The sequence below is a fragment of the Ambystoma mexicanum genome, chromosome 11 (genome assembly GCF_040938575.1).
Source record: "Ambystoma mexicanum isolate Mex_15411 chromosome 11, UKY_AmexF1_1, whole genome shotgun sequence".
Classification (NCBI taxonomy): domain Eukaryota; kingdom Metazoa; phylum Chordata; class Amphibia; order Caudata; family Ambystomatidae; genus Ambystoma; species Ambystoma mexicanum.
This window is the reverse complement of record NC_090934.1, coordinates 1,110,862,097-1,110,886,051: the sequence shown is the minus strand read 5'-3', so window position 1 is coordinate 1,110,886,051 and position 23,955 is coordinate 1,110,862,097. Positions and strand designations below refer to the sequence as shown.

Here is a 23,955-nt window from a genome sequence, read left to right as displayed (position 1 = left end):
ATATAAGGTGCAAGCTAATAATCAGAGTACTATCCTAGAGGGCACATGCTAATAATAACAGTACTATCCTAGAGGGCAAGGCTAATAATCTCAGTGCTATTCTTTAGTGGTGCAATCTAGATGTGAAATCAGGTCAATGTGTGCTAATCTCTAAAAGGGTAGGGCCACTCTAACAGCCAGTCACAGTATAATCCTAAGCAATAGGCCAATAATCACAGTACTATTTTAGAGGTCTCAAGCTAATAATCACAGTACTGTCCTAGAGGGCACAAGCTAATAATCACAGAGGTATCCTAGAGGGCACAGGCTGACAATCACAGTGCTATTCTGTAGTGGTGCTTTCAAGATGTGAATCAGGTCAATGTGTGCTAAACTCTAAGGGTCAGGCACAGTCGAACAATCACAGTATTAGCCTAAGGAATAAGCTAATAATCAAAGTACTATTTTAGAGGTCTAAAGCTGATAACCATGGTACTATCCTAGGAGGCGCAAGCTAATAATCACAGAGGTATCCTAGAGGGCACAAGCTGACAATCACAGTGCTATTCTGTAGTGGTGCTTTCTAGATGTGAATCAGGTCAATGTGTGCTAAACTCTAAGGGTCGGGCGCAGTCTAACAATCACAGTATTAGCCTAAGGAACAAGCTAATAATCAAAGTACTATTATAGAGCTTTCAAGCTAATAATCACGGTACTATCCTAGGAGGCGCAAGCTAATAATCACAGAGGTATCTTAGAGGGCACAAGCTGACAAGCACAGTGCTATTCTGTAGTGGTGCTTTCTAGATGTGAATCAGGTCAATGTGTGCTAAACTCTAAGGGTTGAACGCAGTCTAACAATCACAGTGTTATCCTAAGGAACAAGCTAATGATCACAGTGCTATCTAGAAGGTGCAAGATAATAATCACAGTACTGTCCTGGAGGGCACAAGCTAATAATCACAGTACTGTCCTAGAGGGCACACGCTAATACTCACAGTACTAGCCTAGAGGGCACAATCTCATAATAACAGTACTAGCCTAGAGGGCACACAATAATAATCACAGAGGTATCCTAGAGGACACAAGCTGAAAATCACAGTGCTATTCTGTAGTGTTGGTCTCTAGATGTGAATGAGGTCAGTGTGTGCTAAACTCTAAGGGTCGGGCGCAGTCTAACAATCACAGTATTAGCCTTAGGAACAAGCTAATAATCAAAGTACTATTATAGAGGTTTCAAGCTAATAATCACAGTACTATTTTAGAGGTCTCAAGCTAATAATCAAAGTACTAGCCTAGAGGGCACTAGCTAATAATCACGATACTATCCTAGGAGGCACAAGCTAATAATCAGAGAGGTATCCTAGAGGGCACAAGCTGAAAATCACAGTTCTATTCTGTAGTGGTGCTTTCTAGATGTGAATCAGGTCATTGGCCCTCATTACAAGTCAGGCGTTAAGGGTTTAACGGCGCCATCGGCGCCTATAACCCTTCACGCCTGATTCACACTTTAACGCCTGCTTTTTGCAGGCGTTAAAGTCCAAGGCGTTAAGCGACCTTGTTGCTAATTACGGCACCGTCATTTACGGTGCCACAATTAGCGCCTTCCCCATCCCCATTATGCCCTATGGGGCAAAAATGGGAATGGGTGTCCAGACATTTGGTCGACCTAAAACTAGTCGAATGACATTTGGTCGACGCATTTTGGTCGAAAACCAAATGGTCGAATTTTTTTTAAATTATATATTTATTTTTCGGGTTTTTGTTTTTTACAAAAATGGGTTTTTAGAAAAAAAAGGGGGTGGGGGGACCCCCCCCAAAAAAAAAGGTGAAAATAAAAATAAAAAAAAATTCGACCATTTGGTTTTCGACCAAATTGGTTCGACCATTTGTCTGGTCGACCAATTTTTTTCGACCAAATGTCTGGTAACCATGGGAATGGGGAAGGGCAAATGGTGAATGGGGAATTACCGCCCCACTCACCATGGAATGGGGCAGTAATTCCGCCATCCACCATGACGGAATCCGGCATGGACCATGGTGCTAATAGCACCATGGCCCACCGCCTGACTTGGAATGAGGGCCAGTGTGTGCTAAACTCATTTACCCTTCCCCATTCCCATTTTTGCCCCATAGGGCATAATGGGAGTGGGGAAGGCGCTAATTACGGCACCGTAAATTACGGTGCCGTAATTAGCACCAAGGCGGGTTAGCGCCTTGCATTTTAAAATGGTAATCAGGCGTTAAGGGTTAACGGCGCAGACGGCGCCGTTAAACCCTTAACGCCTGGGTTGTAATGAGGCCCCAAGCGTCGGGCACAGTCTAACAATCACAGTATTATCCTAAGGAACAAGCTAATAATCACAGTACTATCCTAGAAGGTGCAAGCTAGTAATCACAGTATGATTTTAGAGGTCTCAAACTAATAATCACAGTACTAGCCTAGAGGGCACAAGCTAATAATCACAGTACTAGCCTAGAGGGCACAAGCTAATAATCCCAGCGGTATCTTTGAGGGCACAAGCTGAAAATCACAGTGCTATTCTGTAGTGATGCTTTCTAGATGTGAATCAGGTAAGTGTGGTCTAAACTCTAAGCGTCGGACGCAGTCTAACAATCACAGTATTATCCTAAGGAACAAGCTAGTAATCACAGTACTATTTTAGCGGTCTCAAGCTAATAATCACAGTAATAATCACAGTACTAGCCTAGAGGGCACAAGCTAATACTCACAGTAGTATCACTATGTAAGTAGGTTTGTTATGTGGCAGGGCTTCCAGAGTAGAGTGATTGCTCTACACCCCCACCCTGACCACCCCTACCTTGTTTGTCGCTGCTGGTTGATGGCTTGTCACTGGCTTCCCCTGCTGACACCTGCAGACACAACCTGGACACCTGCAGACACAACTCTGTTAGAGCCACCCTTTGCCTTGGGGCCCTTAGCCGCAGGGGCTGCATGGGCTGCATGGGCAGAGGGCTGCCATGGGAGGTCAGTTAAGATCAGAGGACTGGCCAATCATGGGTGGAGGGTGAACTGGGAGGTGGGCGGGTGGAGGGGAACATGGAGAGCAACAAGAAAGGGAAGGGGAATGGAGACATGGCACAAAGGGGTCTGAGGGGCAGCAAAATAAATCAAAGGCACACTGATCTAGGCCCAGGAGGGTCCGGGACCATGTTACCTCACCTGGGGGCTCACAGGTAGAAGGATTTACACACCAGCAGGGTCGGTAGTTAGCTCCAGCAGTCAAGACCATAGTCAGCCAATCACGGGTAGAGAGTGAGCTGGGAGGCAGGCGGAGAGAGGGGAACACAGGGAGCAACAAGAAAGGGAGTGGGAATGGAGACGCTGCACACAGGGGCAGCAAAATAAATCAAAGACGCACTGGTCTAGGCCCAGGAGGGTCCGGGACCACGTTACCTCACCTGGAGGATCAGAGGTAGAAGGATTCACACACCAGCAGGGTCGGTAGTTAGCTCCATCAGGGGAGGCCTTAGGCAACCAATCACGGGTGGAGGGCATCTGGGAGGCGGGCAGAGGGAGGGGAACACAGGGAGCAACAAGAAAGGGAGGGGGAATGGAGATGCTGCACGTGAGGGCCTGGGGCAACAAAATAAATCAAAGGTGCACTGGTCTAGGCCCAGGAGGGTCCGGGACCACATTACCTCACCTGGGGGCTCAGAGGTAGAAGAACAATGGGCCTCATTACGACCCAGGCATTAAGGGTTAACGCCGTCGTTAACCCTTAACGCCTGATTCCAATTTTAACGGCTGCTTTTAGCAGCCGTTAAAATCCATGGCGCTAACCCGCCATGATGCTAATTACGCCACCGTACTTTACGGTGGCGTAATTAGCGCCTTCCCCACTCCCATTATGCCCTATTGGACAAAAATGGGAATGGGGAAGGGAAAATGGGAAATGGGGATTTACCGCCCCACTCACCTTGGAATGGGGCGGTAAATCTGCCATCCACCATGGTGTAAACATAGTTTACACCATGGTGGTAAAGTTGGCGTACTTACCGCCTGGGTCGTAATGACCCCCAATATAATGAGAATACATAATGAGAATACATTACAGGGAAGCACCACAGAGAATGGCCGTGTAGCGAAAAGCACCACCACCATTTCTCGAAGAAGACTTGGGGCAAGTACCCAGCGCCCTATGGACCAGTGGTCCCTATGACGTGGGTCTACTAAAAGGGATAAGGGCAGTAAAGATAAAGCTCAAACCCGGGGCTCTTTTACAAAGGGCGAGACAGTATCACCTATCAAAGGAAACAGAGGAAGGTATTTAGGAGACGATCGCTACGGTAGTGAAGCAAGGCATTCTGGTACCCTCCGAATCTCAGTGTAACACTGCGGTGTGCCCTGTAAGAAAGGTGGCTGGGGGGTCGTGGCATTTTATTCATAATTCCTGTTAGTTACTAATCCAGCAACAATTCTGTGTAGCATCCCAGCGGAAGCTACCCACTTCATGGTAATAGACTTGAAGAATGCCTTCTTCTCTATACCACTCCATGAAGAGTCACATGACTTGACCTTGTTTCTATATAGAAACCAGAAGTGGAAATATTCAAGACTCCCCCAGGGGTACTGTGAGTCACCTTCCATCATCAACAGGGTCTTCCAGGTGGATATTGGCAATATACAGATGGGGAGCACATCATACGGTATGTGGATGACATTTTGATTTGTAGGAAGTCAGAGGCACAGTGCTGGAATGACTCAGTATACTTGTTGACAGCATTGGCAGAAAAGGTTTACAAGGTAGACAAGGCAAAATGACAATATTGCCAGAAGGAAGTGCTATATATTGGACAATTGATATCCCAGAAAGGGCTAAAAGTGACACCAGAATGTGCGAAGGCGATCAGCAAGATGCTGATGCCAAAAACAGTGAGAGAAATGCAACAGTTCTTGGGCGTCTGCAACTATTGCAGAGCGTGGGTGTTTGACTATAGTACATATACGAGACCCTGTTAAGCAGACTCAAGGAGGCACAGAGAGGGGATAGCTAGTTGCTATGGACACATGAAATGACTGAAGCATTCGAATAGTTGAAAAAAGCAATATGCACAGCTCCAGTGTTAGGGATCCCAGACTATCATGATGAATTGTTTTTGTTCGCACACTCCAATGGAGTAGTGATGACTGTGGTACTCACGCAGAAGACTACCCCAGGGCACAAGCCACTGGCCTATTATAGTGGACATTTAGACCCGGTGATGAGGGGACATTATTCATGTGAACAAGCTCTGGCTGCTGCAGCATTCTCAGTAGAAAAGTCAGTGAGTATTATGATGGGATGCAGCACTACACTTTACGTGGGGCATGCTCTCTTTGCAATCCTTGAAAGACCCAAGAGTACGCTGACCACGCAGTGAGCTTCTGGATACAAGGTAATCATCTCAAATCCAGAGCTAAAGATGGTAAGGTGCAGGACTGTAAGCCGAGTGACTTTTCTAGCTGAACCAGTGGTGGAGGGAGACTATGTACATGACTGAACCACACACATTGCACAGTATGACGACCTTCCCAAAGTGGGGAAAAAGACTATTGAGGGGGGAGAAGCACTTTATATTGAGAGGTCTTCAATGTAAAGTGCTTCTCCTCCCCCTTTCACATCTAAAAAGCATCAATACAATGATAGACCAGACAATGAGAGAAAGACATATGGGTATGGCAGTGGTGAGAATAAGGACAGACGGGACAGCCAGAGTAATAACAAGCGCAAGGATGCCCTCACATTTTTAAGCTCAAGCAGCAGAATTAGTGGCTCTCATAATGGCATTAGAAGCACACAGGGACCAGGAAGTAACAGTGTATTCGGATTCAGCCTATGGGACCTCTACAGTTCCTGGCGGGGATATCGCAATGCCAGAGGAGGGACTTCCTACGTGCTGATGGCACACCTGTGCAGCATGCGCCCCTATTTGGCAGGCTCATAGAGGCGCTGCAACTCCCATCAGCCATAATGGTCATGAAGTACCAGGCCCACACAAGGGGGGCGTGCTTAGGTTCCTGGGGCAACAAAGCAACAGATGCTGAAGTGAAGCATACGCAGCATATTTCTCTGGAATCACAGACTTTTGATACCCCATCAAACCCACATATATGTGTGTGCAATATGCTTCTAAAGAAAGGATATAATACCTTGGCAGCAACACAGATAATGGTATTTCAGGGAAGGGCACTGATTAAGGAGAAAGAATTATGGGAAGAATGGGATGCTCAATATCCCCCACAGATGCTTTGTGGTGACAGGAGAGCACAAGCAAGCTAGTGATTCCAACAGCATTACTGAAGATTGTGCTCAAACAATTGCACTCATCTGGGTAAGGACGTACTTGCTGCATATATTAGGGAAGAGTGATTCTGTCGAAATATTGCATAGAATATAACTGCATTCATGGAAAATGATGTCACCTGTAAAATGTTTGCTGCTGGGCATACTTTACGTGTAGTGAGAGGAGCCATACCCCACCCAATCGTGCCCTTCCAACACCTCCATATAGACTATGTAGATATGATCCAGGTGTGCCAGTGCTACCAATACATAATAGTGGTTGTTTGCCCGTTTTTCTGATGGATCAAAGCCAATCCCTGCTCACACTCCCTCATTAGAGAGGTGATCCCATGATGGGGGGGGGTGGGTTCCTGCATTCTAACAATGGACCTCATTTTGTAAATGAGACTTTTGCGCACATCACAGCTCTATTGGGGATACTGCACACATTTTCCTGTGCCTTCCACCCACAGGGGCGAAATGGTCTGTGAATGCCTCAATGGCTTGATAAAAAAAAATGCAAAAATAAAAGCCACCTTAAAAAAGGGAAGGCTTCATTGTTTGCCCTTAGCCCTGTTCACACTGCGCAATCAGCCCCGACATCTTTAGAAATGAAATGCACAAATATGTCACCTGCTTTGATGGCTAGTGCCTCTTACTTCTCGCCAACTGCAGGCAAGGCAGGATAGGTCCAAGAACAGTGAAGAAGACAACACTGCAGAAATGAATGAAGGACTTTTAAAACCACCACTACTTTACCCAGGGGGGACTGTCCTGTTGAGAAACTTTATCCGGCCCTGGTATAAACCCAGATTTGAACGGCCATACATTGTAGAGCAGGCCACAGATTTGCAGTTTAACTGAGCGGTAAGAAGGTCCGGAACTACATTGGTGACGTTAAGCCCAGCCAATGTGAGACCTCCTCCAGCCCAACAAAGTTGATTTTATGCAAGTAGAAGAACAAGACAAAGAAGAAGAACCACAACCACAGCTAACCCGGTCCAGGACCAAAGTGTTAGGGAAGGACAAGACGCACACCTAGATTAGGCACACTGGGCCTCATTGCGACCCTGGCAGAATGGGTTTAATGGCGCTGGTAGAATGGCCTGGTATTTCCCCATTCAGGGACCACGGACCCAGACCCGAGTTTGGAGGCAGCCATGCCCTTGCTAAGGGTATGGCTGCCTCCAAACTCGTTATGAGGCCCACTGTCTTTTCCTTACAAAAGGTATTATTCGGAAAAGTACACACTGTCAGCGATATTTGATCCCCATGTCCTTTCAAGAGTATTTCATTAGGTTCATGATATAATCAGAAACAGAGTGGATAAATCCTTGACAATTTTTTTTTCATGCTTTTCTTCTCTATGTAGCTCAGACCTATCCACAGTTGACCCATGGGGACCCATCCATAATTGACCTACTCAGTGATTCGAGGGTCCATATGGTGTGGGGACGATTGTTCTATGCTTCACTCACCCATTACTATAGGCGTAGAACTTAACTAACACACTAACCTCGCAACTATGCATTTTTTAGGCTTTTCAGGTGAGCTTTACAGACCATTGGAGCAACGCAAGAAAACATTCAGTAATAAAAACATGGGAGATGTAATTCGAAATGTTGCAATTATGTTTTGTGCCTTCTACTCTCCTTGTTCTACGAAGACTGTTATTTTCGCATGCACCAGATTGAACCTCTACCAATGTTACCCGTATCCATGCCATCACGGAAGCTATATCTGGGCAGATGATAGGCACTGCTAAGGAAGTAAAGAGACTTAGGCCAGGGACGTCATGTCACCAAAATGCCAGGGGTAGCAGAAGTAAAATCACAAGAACCTTGACCTCTGATGACATTGCAGGAAGTGATGTCATTTGATCCCACTTCGAAGTGACATCATGGGAAGTGATGGAACATGACCTTTTACCCCTTGACAAAACAGGAAGTGTCATCACATAGCATTATTCCTAAGTACACTATGAAAAAAAATATGGTTACAATATCACTGTAATGTGATAAACATTTCATACAAGAATGGATCACCATATGTATCGGCAGAAATAAAACATGCTATAACTGCAACTTGCGCAAAGCAAAATACATAATACGAAATGGATGCTTATTCTACTCTAAATGCTTTTTGGAGTATTTTGTCTGCATTGTGAATTTGTGTTTAAGAACAGACTAAATCAGTCACTCACCCCCTGAAGTGTACCTGAAATAAACCTTTCATTAGCCTGGCAAAGATTGTATAGAATTCCAGAAAGACAAATTATTTGTTATTCCTATTCTTTCTTATTTAGAGTCACTACTGAAAGTGTTACTCTTGTGGAACCCCCTGTTTATTTTTTTATGAAGCCTGAACAAAAAAGCCAGCCACACTAGAAACAAAGAGCCACATGGCATTGGCCACAGCCCCGGTGCTTCAATTTGGAAATAAGAAAAAAAAATCTTTTTTTTAGGGGTAGCAAGGGAGACCACAGAGGTAGCATCGGAGACCTCAAGGGCCCAAGTGTGACCCCTGGAAACCCCTAAATGACATCCCTGACTTAGGTGCAGTATAGACACAGACTTCCACCAGGTACATTCTAATCTAACTGATTTGGCCTGTATTTCAAACAACATGTGGCGTAATCACATGGCCAAGGTGGCAGAGCAAACGACTGGGAAGAGCTGTAACATCTATTCTCTAATCCCGTATGCCATTAGTGCATCCAGCACATTTGCAGCAACTGAAATTCCAAACGACAGAGCACACTGCCTCATACATTTAACACTCTGCATCACAAGAGGATGGTTCCAAGGGAGATGAGCAACACTAAGATGGATGTCCAGAAAGACATTCCCATATGACTGAAGAAATTATGGACGATTACTGGAATACAGACAAGACCATAGAATATGTCACTGAAGGCCAGCAAAAGGAAGAAACAAGGGTAGTGACACAAAAGGAGTTATAATGCCCCAAGATAGGACCAAGGGAGATAGAAGGAATGCCAGGATGCTGGGAACGACTGCAGATGCTAGTAGATGGACAAGTGTACACATCAAGAAGTGGTTGGGAGCAAATCACATGCGCTCCTAACAGTTCCAGTGGAAGTAGTGTAAAGAGAAAATGGCAATTGCCTCAAGAAATAGGAAGCAAGTGCAAAACTGCTCACATGGGTGGAAAATGAAGCATGGCCTATTCCCATCATACCACTTGAAGGCGCTTCTTTATGTTTTCAGAATGATGGTCCAGTAAAGGTCGGAGAGAATAGGGGGAGTATACAGATATTGGAAGTACCAGGCATGAAGGTCAGAACCGCAGTGCTCATGGACCACTACTGGGCCTGTGGGTTGAGGACATACCTGCAACTGCCACCCAACTCGGCAGGAATGTGTTCACTCATACAGTTGAACATACCAGCATTGGTAGTTCCCAGTAGGGACATGCAAGCAGACAGATTCCCCAAAATGGTTAATCACCACAGGAAGGAGAGATCTGTAGAATTGACTAGAGTAAAAAGAGGGAACTATGCATTATGAGAAATTGAAAAGGCCCCGGATGCGATACCACTAGATCACAGATGGTTTAACAGAACAGAAATATTATCGACGTCCATTGTTCCAGCAGTCCAAACTAGCACAAACGCCAAATGGCTCCAAATAATGTGTTCGGAGCTGATGCAGATGATAAATTTAACTCTCAAGGGGTTCAATACCATCAAGGAAGAGCTGCGAGCAGTGAGTTTAATGTCTCTCCAGAAGAGATATGTTCTAGACCTCCTCAGGGCCATGAAGGGAGGCGTTTGTGCCAAGATCAGATCTTCTTGCCGTACATTTGTTCCTGCCAATGATGAAGACAATGGAACCTTGACAGAGGCAAGTACCCGGTTATCAGAGCTGCACGCTAAAATGGAGGCAGAAATAAATACTGTAGGGAAAGACGAAGGCTGGCCATCATATCTTTTCATGGATACCAACATAGGCAGCCAATGGACTGAAGGTACTGGTGGCAGCCCTGGTAATAGTGTTGTTTGCTTTTTGTGTCATCAGAATAGCCATCACACAAAGCAAAAATACTACTGAAAAGACCATAGGGATGGAAGTATTGATAGACTTAGAGAATGAAGAAGATGAAGAGACAAAGATACTGAATACACTGAAATCACAACAGACACAGTGTCTCTGTTCCCTGCATTTTGGAGGAAATGGGTTTGGGGCCACCCTGGCGGAGACTGCAGTTACCTGACCTAGAGTTTGGACGACCATGCAAAATATCACAGACATCACGGAAGGATAACAAAGGTTTGGCTCCCAAAGTTACACGTGAACAGAGAGAGTTGGGTAGTGTGGTTGACATGTCGACCATAGGGGGGATTGATGACGGAGGTCCAAGTATGGCCTTTATGACCCTAGTACGACTCTCAGCCCAAAGACTGAGACACAATAGATGCGCCTCACTATTAGGCCCTTCACCACCATTGTTGATGTATAACTGTTAAGATGGATTTCTAAACTCTGACCTGGTGGGAAGAAGTTTAGGAGGCCACCCCAGTTTAGAGGAACAGGGGAACCTTCTGGACAAAATAGACCAATCTATGGTAGCTAGGCAGGTGGTCAAGACTAAGTCTCGGGAGAGGTGAGAGTGATCGGAAGCCCAGAATGAGCACACACAGTAAAACTCCACAGATTACCCTTAGACAGATGTATTTCAAAAATACATTTAATATAGGCCTTTATAACAAAAACACAAGTAAACCAGAGTTATCAATAAAACAATTACTACACACGCTTATTCACTATGTAACATATATACAATAATGTGATTAGCCTAAGGCTGATGATGGGGCGAGAAAGTAAGCACAACCTGTAACAGAAAGGGGTTGAATGAACACATATCAGTTTAGGCAGTCCTTCATCAACAATCCCTAACTTATGAAATCCAATCCTACATAGTGAGGAGCCTAGAACTCAAAGAAAGTACAATTGTGTGTTAACAACGCGCGGTCGTGCGTAAATGAAAAAGCAAGTTCTGTTCAGGGAGCTGTAGCTACTCAGGAAGGGGCTTGAGGCAATGAAGAATAAGTTCCTATTCTGAGAAGAGGGTCTTCCCTTGCAGATAGAGTGACTTTTGGAGTTCGGGTATAGCTGGGGAGCAGAGGCTATCCCAGCCAAGGTGAATATCTTTAGAGGGATACTTGTGCGTTAAAAAGGATGTATATGCCAGGGGGCTACCAGTAAGTTAGGAAAGTTCTCACTGACCCTCAACACAGTCAGGACCAAACTTTGGCAGTATAACCCACTTTGCCTGTAGGTGTTAACCCTGCAGTGTCAGTACGCTACTGCTTTCAGCGCCTGTGGGGCGGGACAATCATCCGTGGCGGTACAGTAGCCTTTACTCAGCTCTTGAAGAAGAAAAACTAGTTCCGGTGTAGCACATCTCAGGACATGGAACGCAAGAACTTAAGGCACTTTCAGTAATGGTCACCACAGCGGGGCGACGAAAGAACCGTAAATACTTGTGGCGTGGCACACTCTCGTAAATCGCACCCCAGAGGAGCTAGGGCAATGAATTTTGGCAGGAGAGAACCCAGGGCCACAAGCTAGCGATTCCCAGAGTCTCAAGTCTCAACTAAGGACAACAGTGTTCCTGTGTGATACCCTGAGTTCAAGCAGTTCAGTTCACTGGATGGTGTAGGAACACTTCCGAAGAGACTCTTTTTGAGGATATGTAGTAGAAGCTGAGAGTAATTGGTCCCACTACTCCAAAGGGGCGAAGTGCCCCTGCAGGCCTTCTTGGTACCATGAAGAAACAGGGGTCCCATGGGACAACAGCAGGGTCAGGGTGCCAAACCTTCCAAGCATGTCACCAGCAGTTCCTTGATTCTGCTTTCTTGTTAAGGATACTTGGCTCTTTATGAGGGTCATTGTGAACCTCAGTTGACCGACCTAGAATGGATACAGAGCCCCTTCTCTTATCCAAGATTGAGTTTGGGCTCAAATGACATGCAGGAGCCTCTGAAAGATGCGGTTTTCATGGGAGGCTGGATGGCCAAATAAGGAATACCCGGGTCTCTCGACCAGGGAAAGTAAAGGGACAAAATGGCCAAAGGACAGAACAAAAGACTTTGTGACATAGCAATTTTCGGCACAGGCCACAGACTTGGACCACATGCAGTAAACCTGTTATGGTCCATAAAAACGAAGTAAAAATACTTCAAAAGTAAACTGCTGCCACCAGTTCATCCTAAGCACACTTGTACAAATACCAAAAAATCCTTAGAGGGTGCTAGGGCCATAAAACAAAAGGCCCCTATGCGCGGTACTGTAAGGTACTTGGCACATAGATAAACAGTTACCAAGAAATAGTAACACAGTCGAAGACTAAGGGAAACATAGTTTCCCAGTACTGACAGCCTGAAGGATGTGTCAGTTTCCCCATAATAAATGAGCGAAAGCCCAAAGGAGTGCAGCTGAAGGCTGTGCTCTACTGGAAACAGTTAGGTTAGATAAGCCAAACAAAAGCAAAATGTTTGGGGGGGTTCACAAATGGAGGGAACATTGCACCTAAGGGAAATCTTTCCTAACAATCACAAATGTGAGAAACTTTACTCTGTAAAACAGCCATTCAGGCCATACGCAGTGGATGATCTGGAGGAGACAGAGATGCCATTGATCGAACAAGTCGACTGTTCGCAAATCAAGAAATCAATGACGTCATCACTGACATCACGACGTAGACGCACTTAGACATCATGTACATAGCCATCCATTCACAAAGTTACACAAACATGCATTAGCTTATTGCAGATAGACACAAAACACATGTTTATGACTCACACAGGTAAATGACAAACACACATACACATCTCTCTATATAGTCACATTCATCACCAAAGCAGAACCACAAGATGCCTAAATATACATATACCAAGCATGCCCATGCTTGACTGCCTTTACCTGGAAAAGCCATAAGGACAAATATGGAGGCTATAGGCCAACTGAAATGAAAAAGGAAGGGAAGGCTTTGAGTACATGGAAGGGCTGACATGATTGCTGCAGCCAGAGACAAGCAGAAACGATGCATTCAGCCAATGACGAGTGTAGACGGAAAGTTCCTGGTTACCAAGACAATAAGCCACCAGCCAGGAATTCAGACTAAAATCCTCATAATTACAGGCAAGAGAGCTTCATTGCGTGCTCTCAATACATGTGACCCAGCAAAACAGGACAATGTCCATTCAATTGGAGGTGGACGGGTAAAAGTGTAGCTCACAAACTGTCAACTGAATGCAATCTCCCAAGCTTCGGTGATCAGAGGTGGCAACATTAGGGAGCACGCAGCCCCTTCATGTTCATTCTCATTACCTTGAGAAGGCACACTAAGCCTGGAAACCGTCCAGGGTGCCAGGGTTGGGAGGATCAATTCTGCCCAATCACAGTTGCTTTTTACTTGAGGATATAATATATTGCAGGAGCCAATTGCTTCCCTGCGACCACGCAACATTGTACATTGAAACACGCAGAGGTGGTCCCAGGAGGAGCCACCAGATCTGGCTATCCAATAGTAGAACAAACCCCTGTAGACCGTATATCTAGCTTGCCTAAACGCACCAATGTGAATGCCTGATAGGTTTCGAGGATGGAGCTTGTTTTGTGATGTCACACCTGGATAAAACTAGGTGACACATGATCAGAAGACGAGTACCCTGGAGAATTCCTGTATTTCTAGAGGGATCCCCTTCGTTTGTTAGATAAAAAAGACAGTGAACTTTGCCCCATGAGTCTACCATTCTTGCAATGCAGAGATTTTGATGGGCTTGAGTGCCTCTCTCCTGGTAATAGGGTGACTGCTATAGAACCCTGTTGCTACAACAGGGCAATCACCTGGTTGCAACCTTTAAGTCCTATGGTCTAAAAAAGGATGCCAATCTATGAGTGGTAGAGGCACAATGCTTAGAACAGCAGTAATCTAAGTCTGGGATCCCACAGATAATATCTTCCTCAGATGAAAGGTTGTAAATGTTGTAAGTGTTATTTGGTAGTTCACACTGGCTGTTGAAATCAATAGCTACCAATACCAGGAATCACCTTTTACAATTGTTAACACTACTATAATTAGTAATCATCCCTTCATGTTTTACTGTCACTGAAGATGTGTCATTAATCATAGTTATTGCGAAATACAGATTAAACAGCACATCAAGTAAGGCTGCCCCACTTAGAGTCCCTCTTATACCCAAGGTACAAGAATTGACATAGCTTACTATTTAGTCCAGCGACCCTAGGACATGAATTTACATCGCCCTTCTGGCCCTTCATGACCTTTGAGTCTAGTTGAGGCTGTGACTTGTGTCGAAAATGTTTTGAGGGGGGTACAAGTTGTTAATCAGCACAAATCGTTTCTCTGGAGGGCCTCCGATCCTAACATGGATTTGGCTCGGCAGGGAGAGAAGGTTTGTTCTTTAATGGGAATAGTATTAGACATTACACTAAGTGGTGTGACCAAATGAGTATACAAGGGTCGTTTATACATTTTCCTTATAACAATCTGAGACCTTGAAGGAGGAAACCAACTATATTCAATACACAAGAGACCGTCCACCAGTATGGCGTCCCTACCTGTAACTTTAATGTAATGCTTGGTTACACGACATGGGTGATGCATGCGCTCAGCCTCCAGGATATCTTCACGAATAATAGAAAGGCGGCCTTTAAATTAAGTAGAATACTTTATTAATTAAGGTCATTTTATCTTGCTTCTGGTTGTTGTCTAACTTAGGAAAATTTTACAAAATAAAACAATTTGGGGCAAATTTATGCAATTGTCAAGGCGAGTTATATTTATAAAGTCGGCTGGCACATTTTTGTGTACAAGAATTAAATGGTGTGTTCCCCACAACGCTTTTTCTGGACATTGGATTCCTTTGTACCATAGAACGATTCTTTTTTGTCCAATTCGTTTTGGCTGCAACATCATTGATAACTTTCAGTAATGTCAGAAGTGAACTTCACCTTTCCGATTTAGACTAATCACTTTCCCAGTTCCCGAATAACTAGTCTTAGCATCACAATAACGATCTTGAGATGCAGAGGGGTGAGACCCTTGTCTCGTGATACCTGTATTGGCTCTCATTGGGCCTCATTATAGGTTTGCCGGTCCGGTAACAGCGATACCAGTAAGCTTGCTGGTACCATTGTTAGCGGACCAGCAAACTACCAGTTCTGCTCCCAGGTGCATTCACGCCCATCAGGTCTGACCTGGCGGGCGTACCGGCACGCGTGAGCAGACCATGTCGGATGCACCGGCACCATTCATGAATGGTGCCGGTGCATCCGGCCTCCCCATTCCCATTGAGCCCTATGAGGCTCTAATGGGAATGGGGAGCCCTTTTTTCCGGCCCCCGGGAATGGGCAATTACTGGGTCCGGCGGGGCCGGAATGCCCCGGTAATTGCCCATTCCCGGGTGCCGGAAGAAAATGACTCTGGCGGCTACCGCCGGAGTCATAATGAGGCCCTTTGTATGGTACCATGTTGTGTGTGGAGGCATCTTGCGGGTGATCAGTATTTTATTAGCCGAGTTGCCCATCCTAGAATGAAAGGAGGGTTTCAATAATGTTGAAATGTGATCAATTTTGCTATGCATTTCCTTCATTTCAGCCATTACAACTTGGCATTTACAATGATCCATTTTGTTGTCTAATTGAGGAAGATCGGGCTGAAGTACGCGAGTTCTCTGATTAGTACAACTTTTCTCTTCCTCTCTTTTTTCCCGATCAGTATGACTGTGCAGGGGGGTCTTCTATTATCAGTATCGGTGGATCAGGAGCGTTGTCCTTAATTTGATTTGAAAGTACCAGGCAGCTGTAGCGCTTTCCTGGAAAACTCCAACTTACCTGGTCTCAATTTATTTTTGCATTGCAAAGTGAACCCCTGCCCTCACACTCTTCTTGTTTACAGTTCTATTTGTTTCAAAGTTAAAATCACCCAATAAGACCTCATGTCATTTAAAAGGCCATTTGCTCATTGATTGGAAGGGAGGCAGGATTTATTTTTTCTTTTGCTTTCAAGAAGCATAAGATTTAGGCAAGCCTTTCATTTGATTTCCATCCCAGGTGATTTATAAACACACCTTCAATTAAAAAGGGCTTCAGGCTCCACTGTATGTATATGTATATGCATATGTATATATATATATATATATATATATATATATATATATATATATATATATATATATATATATATATATATATATATAATCATCCAAGCCGAAGGGCTTGAGCAGGCTAGGCTCAACAATGTCGAAGCAACAGGTATTTCCAGATCCACTAAACGCACAAATGGGAATGCAAAATAATGCCCAAGCACTTAAGACCGTGCTAAATTAGTAAAAATATTTCTATTTGAATAAAAAGTGCATCACACTAATTTTTTCTGTAAAACAAAAAGGTGATGGCTGGAAGGTTTTGGATTAATCATAACCACAGGCACAGCTCTGGGCAACCCTCCAGACCTTTGTTTTTCAGTCTTCCAAGCCATTACAGATGGGGAAAGACCATATGCAAATCAGGCTTGGTCCGACCCTAAAGGGCACAGTCCAGCCTGAACTGCTAAGTCATATCGCTTCTGCACAAGACCACAAGCATTCCCAGAGGTGTTTCGGCCTTGTTGGGCATCATCAGTGAGGAGTAGCTTGTGTCTCTAAGCCCAGCAGGATCGGGACCCACGTCTGGGCATACTGTCTCACCGAGGGTGACTTAAGCAAAACAAAAAGGTGATGGCTGCAAGGTTTTGAATTAATAATAACCACGGGCACAACTCTGGGCAACCATCCAGTCCATCGTTTTTCAGCCTGTCAAGCCATTACGGAAGGGGATAGACAATCTGCAAATCAGGCTTAGTCCCACCCCAAAATTGACAGTTCAACCAGAACTGATGGTTCATCATACATGCCGATTAAAAAAGTCATGCCAGATGAAGAAATGGCTAGAATGGCTCCCCCCAAATGCCATACCAAGTATGATTTGTGTTATTCCTTGGCTACACTGCATTTGGGGGCAACCCTGGGATAGCGTCAGGGCCTTTCAAACTTTTCAAATGAAAGGGGCCTCGCGCCTCGGGTAGGGGCCCAGTAACAGCCCCCATGTTGCCAATCAGCAGTCTTGTAACACAGCAAGATATTAATTTCCCTATTTTTCTTCAAAGGTTTAAATGTGCGCTTTGCAGAGCTCGCATTACAAGCTGTGTTTTCCCTTCCCACACAATATGCAGAAGTGTTATCAGCTCATTGCCTTCCAACACTGGTATCTCCACATCAGACAATTTCTGACAAAGAAGGGTTTAGAGCTCTTCATTGGGCATTATGTGTTTAAGCTCACTGCTAACTCGCTTGCTCGTGATAACCTTAGCTTTGTTGCCATTGTAATGTATACACCCCATAGGTGTCTCAGACTGTTTTTGGTCTAAGCAGGGGGTCCACAACCATCATGTTGGAATGGACCCCCACACATCTTCAGCTGGGCCCGGGGCAGCCAGTCTAGCCTTTTTTTTTAACTGTGTGGTGACATTTTGTTCTGGGCATCCATGATCAACCAAGTATGGTATGTGTTATCACTTGCCAAGTCTGGCATTTTGGGGCAGCCAGTCTGCCCCTTTCTTGCAGTGGCATGCCTTTTTCTGGGCATTCTGTCTAAGACTGGAGTGTTGCTCTGTGCTCCTGATCATCCTGGTTGTCTGTAGAACAGCAGTCTGGAGCAGGACACGGACAGCAGTGTGGGCATATGATCCTGCTCTTCACCCTCCATGCATGATTTGGGGCATAGCCGAGCACACTCTGTGTCCCACTCCAGACTGTTGACTGGACTGCAGTCCCAATAAGGGGCATAGCCAGACACAGAGCAGGAGCACACATCGCCATGTCCCACTTTAGTCCGAATTTTGCAGGGAGGAGGTACAGAGTCAAGCCATCATATGTGGGCATGAACGATTGTGTGTCAGTTTAGCAATCGTTTTCCAAGGTGCATTTGCGGGGGAAAAGTAGCAGGACATTTTTCGTGGCTCACCCCCCCACAATTGCAATGCTGGATTCAGCATACTCCCCCACCCCCAAGCTCCCTCCTGTATGTAAACACCTTCCCAGCCACATGCTAGCCTGTGAGGGCATTAGCTTTTATGTCAACTGAATGCAATCTCCCAAGCTTCGGTGATCAGAGGTGGCAACATTAGGGAGCACGCAGCCCCTTCACGTTCATTCTCATTACCTTGAGAAGGCACACTAAGCCTGGAAACCGTCCAGGGTGCCACGGTTGGGAGGATCAATTCTGCCCAATCACAGTTGCTTTTTACTTGAGGATATAATATATTGCAGGAGCCAATTGCTTCCCTGCGACCACGCAACATTGTACATTGAAACATGCAGAGGTGGTCCCAGGAGGAGCCACCAGATCTGGCTATCCAATAGTAGAACAAACCCCTGTAGACCGTATATCTAGCTTGCCTAAACGCACCAATGTGAATGCCTGATAGGTTTCGAGGATGGAGCTTGTTTTGTGATGTCACACCTGGATAAAACTAGGTGACACATGATCAGAAGACGAGTACCCTGGAGAATTCCTGTATTTCTAGAGGGATCCCCTTCGTTTGTTAGATAAAAAAGACAGTGAACTTTGCCCCATGAGTCTACCATTCTTGCAATGCAGAGATTTTGATGGGCTTGAGTGTCTCTCTGCTGGTAATAGGGTGACTGCTATAGAACCCTGTTGCTACAACAGGGCAATCACCTGGTTGCAACCTTTAAGTCCTATGGTCTAAAAAAGGATGCCAATCTATGAGTGGTAGAGGCACAATGCTTAGAACAGCAGTAATCTAAGTCTGGGATCCCACAGATAATATCTTCCTCAGATGAAAGGTTGTAAATGTTGTAAATGTTATTTGGTAGTTCACACTGGCTGTTGAAATCAATAGCTACCAATACCAGGAGTCACCTTTTACAATTGTTAACACTACTATAATTAGTAATCATCCCTTCATGTTTTACTGTCACTGAAGATGTGTCATTAATCATAGTTTTTGCGAAATACAGATTAAACAGCACATCAAGTAAGGCTGCCCCACTTAGAGTGCATCTTATACCCAAGGTACAAGAATTGACAAAGCTTACTATTTAGTCCAGCGACACTAGGACATGAATTTACATCGCCCTTCTGGCCCTTCATGACCTTTGAGTCTAGTTGAGGCTGTGACTTGTGTCGAAAATGTTTTGAGGGGGTTACAAGTTGTTAATCAGCACAAATCGTTTCTCTGGAGGGCCTCCGATCCTAACATGGATTTGGCTCGGCAGGGAGAGGAGGTTTGTTCTTTAATGGGAATAGTATTAGACATTACACTAAGTGGTGTGTAAAAATGAGTATACAAGGCAAGGGTCGTTTATACATTTTCCTTATAACAATCTGAGACCTTGAAGGAGGAAACCAACTATATTCAATACACAAGATGCCGTCCACCAGTATGGCGTCCCTACCTGTAACTTTAATGTAATGCTTGGTTACACGACATGGGTGATGCATGCGCTCAGCCTCCAGGATATCTTCACGAATAATAGAAAGGCGGCCTTTAAATTAAGTAGAATACTTTATTAATTAAGGTCATTTTATCTTGCTTCTGGTTGTTGTCTAACTTAGGAAAATTTTCCAAAATAAAACAATTTGGGGCAAATTTATGCAATTGTCAAGGCGAGTTATATTTATAAAGTCGGCCGGCACATTTTTGTGTACAAGAATTAAATGGTGTGTTCCCCACAACGCTTTTTCTGGACATTGGATTCCTTTGTACCATAGAACCATTCTTTTTTTGTCCAATTCGTTTTGGCTGCAACATCATTGATAACTTTCAGTAATGTCAGAAGTGAACTTCACCTTTCCGATTTAGACTAATCACTTTCCCAGTTCCTGAATAACTAGTCTTAGCATCACAATAACGATCTTGAGATGCAGAGGGGTGAGACCCTTGTCTCGTGATACCTGTATTGACTCTCATTGGGCCTCATTATAGGTTTGCCGGTCCGGTAACAGCGATACCAGTAAGCTTGCTGGTACCATTGTTAGCGGACCAGCAAACTACCAGTTCTGCTCCCAGGTGCATTCCCGCCCATCAGGTCTGACCTGGCGGGCGTACCGGCACGTGTGAGCAGACCATGTCGGATGCACCGGCTCCATTCATGAATGGTGCCGGTGCATCCGGCCTCCCCATTCCCATTGAGCCCTATGAGGCTTGAGGGCTTGAGCAGGCTAGGCTCAACAATGTCGAAGCAACAGGTATTTCCAGATCCACTAAACGCATAAATGGGAATGCAAAATAATGCCCAAGCACTTAAGACCGTGCTAAATTAGTAAAAATATTTCTATTTGAATAAAAAGTGCATCACACCAATTTTTTCTGTAAAACAAAAAGGTGATGGCTGGAAGGTTTTGAATTAATCATAACCACAGGCACGGCTCTGGGCAACCCTCCAGACCTTTGTTTTTCAGTCTTCCAAGCCATTACAGATGGGGAAAGACCATATGCAAATCAGGCTTGGTCCGACCCCTAAAGGGCACAGTCCAGCCTGAACTGCTAAGTCATATCGCTTCTGCACAAGACCACAAGCATTCCCAGAGGTGTTTCGGCCTTGTTGGGCATCATCAGTGAGGAGTAGCTTGTGTCTCTAAGCCCAGCAGGATCGGGACCCACGTCTGGGCATACTGTCTCACCGAGGGTGACTTAAGCAAAATAAAAAGGTGATGGCTGCAAGGTTTTGAATTAATAATAACCACGGGCACAACTCTGGGCAACCATCCAGTCCATCGTTTTTCAGCCTGCCAAGCCATTACAGAAGGGGATAGACAATCTGTAAATCAGGCTTAGTCCCACCCCAAAATGGGCAGTTCAACCAGAACTGATGGTTCATCATACATGCCGATTAAAAAAGTCATGCCAGATGAAGAAATGGCTAGAATGGCTCCCCCCAAATGCCAGACCAAGTATGATTTGTGTTATTCCTTGGCTACACTGCATTTGGGGGCAACCCTGGGATAGCGTCAGGGCCTTTCAAACTTTTCAAATGAAAGGGGCCTCGCGCCTCGGGTAGGGGCCCAGTAACAGCCCCCATGTTGCCAATCAGCAGTCTTGTAACACAGCAAGATATTAATTTCCCTATTTTTCTTCAAAGGTTTAAATGTGCGCTTTGCAGAGCTCGCATTACAAGCTGTGTTTTCCCTTCCCACACAATATGCAGAAGTGTTATCAGCTCATTGCCTTCCAACACTGGTATCTCCACATCAGACAATTTCTGACAAAGAAGGGTTTAGAGCTCTTCATTGGGCATTATGTGTTTAAGCTCACTGCTAACTCGCTTGCTCGTGATAACCTTAGCTTTGTTGCCATTGTAATGTATACACCCCATAGGTGTCTCAGACTGTTTTTGGTCTAAGCAGGGGGTCCACAACCATCATGTTGGAATGGACCCCCAAACATCTTCAGCTGGGCCCGGGGCAGCCAGTCTAGCCTTTTTTTTTAACTGTGTGGTGACATTTTGTTCTGGGCATCCATGATCAACCAAGTATGGTATGTGTTATCAATTGCCAAGTCTGGCATTTTGGGGCAGCCAGTCTGCCCCTTTCTTGCAGTGGCATGCCTTTTTCTGGGCATTCTGTCTAAGACTGGAGTGTTGCTCTGTGCTCCTGATCATCCTGGTTGTCTGTAGAACAGCAGTCTGGAGCAGGACACGGACAGCAGTGTGGGCATATGATCCTGCTCTTCACCCTCCATGCATGATTTGGGGCATAGCCGAGCACACTCTGTGTCCCACTCCAGACTGTTGACTGGACTGCAGTCCCAATAAGGGGCATAGCCAGACACAGAGCAGGAGCACACATCGCCATGTCCCACTTTAGTCCGAATTTTGCAGGGAGGAGGTACAGAGTCAAGCCATCATATGGGGGCATGAACGATTGTGTGTCAGTTTAGCAATCGTTTTCCAAGGTGCATTTGCGGGGGAAAAGTAGCAGGACATTTTTCGTGGCTCACCCCCCCACAATTGCAATGCTGGATTCAGCATACTCCCCCACCCCCAAGCTCCCTCCTGTATGTAAACACCTTCCCAGCCACATGCTAGCCTGTGAGGGCATTAGCTTTTATGTGCCAAGGTTCACTTCGAGCAACCCTGTCTGCAGTTATGCATGTCATTGCAAACATCAGGATCGCACTGTAGCATTTTCCTACTAAGCGTGAGTGCCTTTTTCACTGTCTTAGTCCCTTTTCCCTATGGCAGCAGACATCTTTGTTCCTTCTGAGATGATCTCCAGAGGAAACGAAAATAAACTCTGGGGGTGAATGGCTTTCACCCCCGGTTTGGGGGGCAGCCATGGCGGGTAACCACACACAGCCCTCGCTGAGGCCCTAGCTTCAATCTGGCCTACCTTGGCTTAGGCTGGTGGGCCGTTACCAGCCATGGCTGCCCCCGCACAGTGGGGGTAAAAGCTATACTCTATTACATCGATTAGAACCTGGATGGATCTGGCATGAAACATTCTGTATAAACCAAGTATTGTTAAAATACCGCTATTTGTATTTAAAAGAACATTCATGTGCACTATCTCCTTAAATTATGAGTTATTAGGATAGCCATATCTTGCTGACTGTGACATCTAAGGTAACCTGGTGCAGCATTTCACGAGGTTTCGACAAAGCCATGTTGGGAAAGTTGGATTGAAGCCCCAGATACTGACCTCCCCAATTACTTCTTCATTGGTTCCAACATACACGACATGCACAGGGGCACTAGGTTTAACGTCCTTGCAAAACCAAAGCAAAAGAAGCTGGATATACATGAATGTTCTCAACTTTGGTCTACATGCAATCTGAGGTTCTCTAGATGTTTTGGACTACATATCCCAAAATCCTTCAGCATTGGACATCCTGGTTAGGGCTGATGGCAGTTGTAGTCCAAACATATGTATAGCCAAAGTTCCAGATCCCTGCTCTGCTGACAGCGTAGCCGATAGTTCACAGGACGGCAGAGCATAACGTACATTAACATACATGTTTGCAGGTTTGTATACACAGGATGCATAGATAGATATATATGAACGCAGACATAACGCAAGTTACAAAAAAAGAAAGAAGGGAGGACGGTATCTTTAAGTAGCCATTCGTGTGAACGCACTCTCGCTACAGTACAATACATCGACACTATTAGACTATAATATCATGCTTTACACACACACTCACTCCATATTTGAAATAGTCGAACAGGGTTAATTCGGATTTCTTTTCCTTACCATGCTCTGCTCGCGCCTTGCTTGCTAGCCCTCTTATGAAGATCGCCAAGTCTACACAGTGTGTGTTCTGACCTTTGTACTTGCTGATAACATGTTCTGTGACTGCACGTTTGCAGCTTCTTCAGCTGTTACTTATTTGCTTGATAAGACACGGAATGGCTGCTGCTGCTGTCGCCTCACGTTGTATTTTTGTGCTGAACTGCGCAAAAGCTTCCCAGACTCACATTTTGTGGAAATGTTGTCTTTAATGGGACAGGCCAAAGCTTACAAATATTTGCTAACCCTTTTCCTCTGCTTTGCATACTAAACAAATAGTTTTGCTTAAATAGTCATTCACCCATCCTTCTCCCACCCCTAATGTTTCCCCTCAAGCATTCCGCCGG

General features: G+C 45.1%; 1 protein-coding gene across 1 annotated transcript in view; it reads right to left on the bottom strand.

Annotated features, from left to right (window-relative positions):
* The window catches only part of HYKK (hydroxylysine kinase), a 380,097-nt gene extending 356,448 nt beyond the window's left edge, over positions 1–23,649 (bottom strand). The window contains exon 1 of the mRNA XM_069624419.1: positions 23,573–23,649. The gene's annotated coding sequence lies outside the window, so the exon portion shown is untranslated. The remainder of the gene's footprint in view (positions 1–23,572) is intronic.
* Positions 23,650–23,955: the final 306 nt, after the last annotated feature.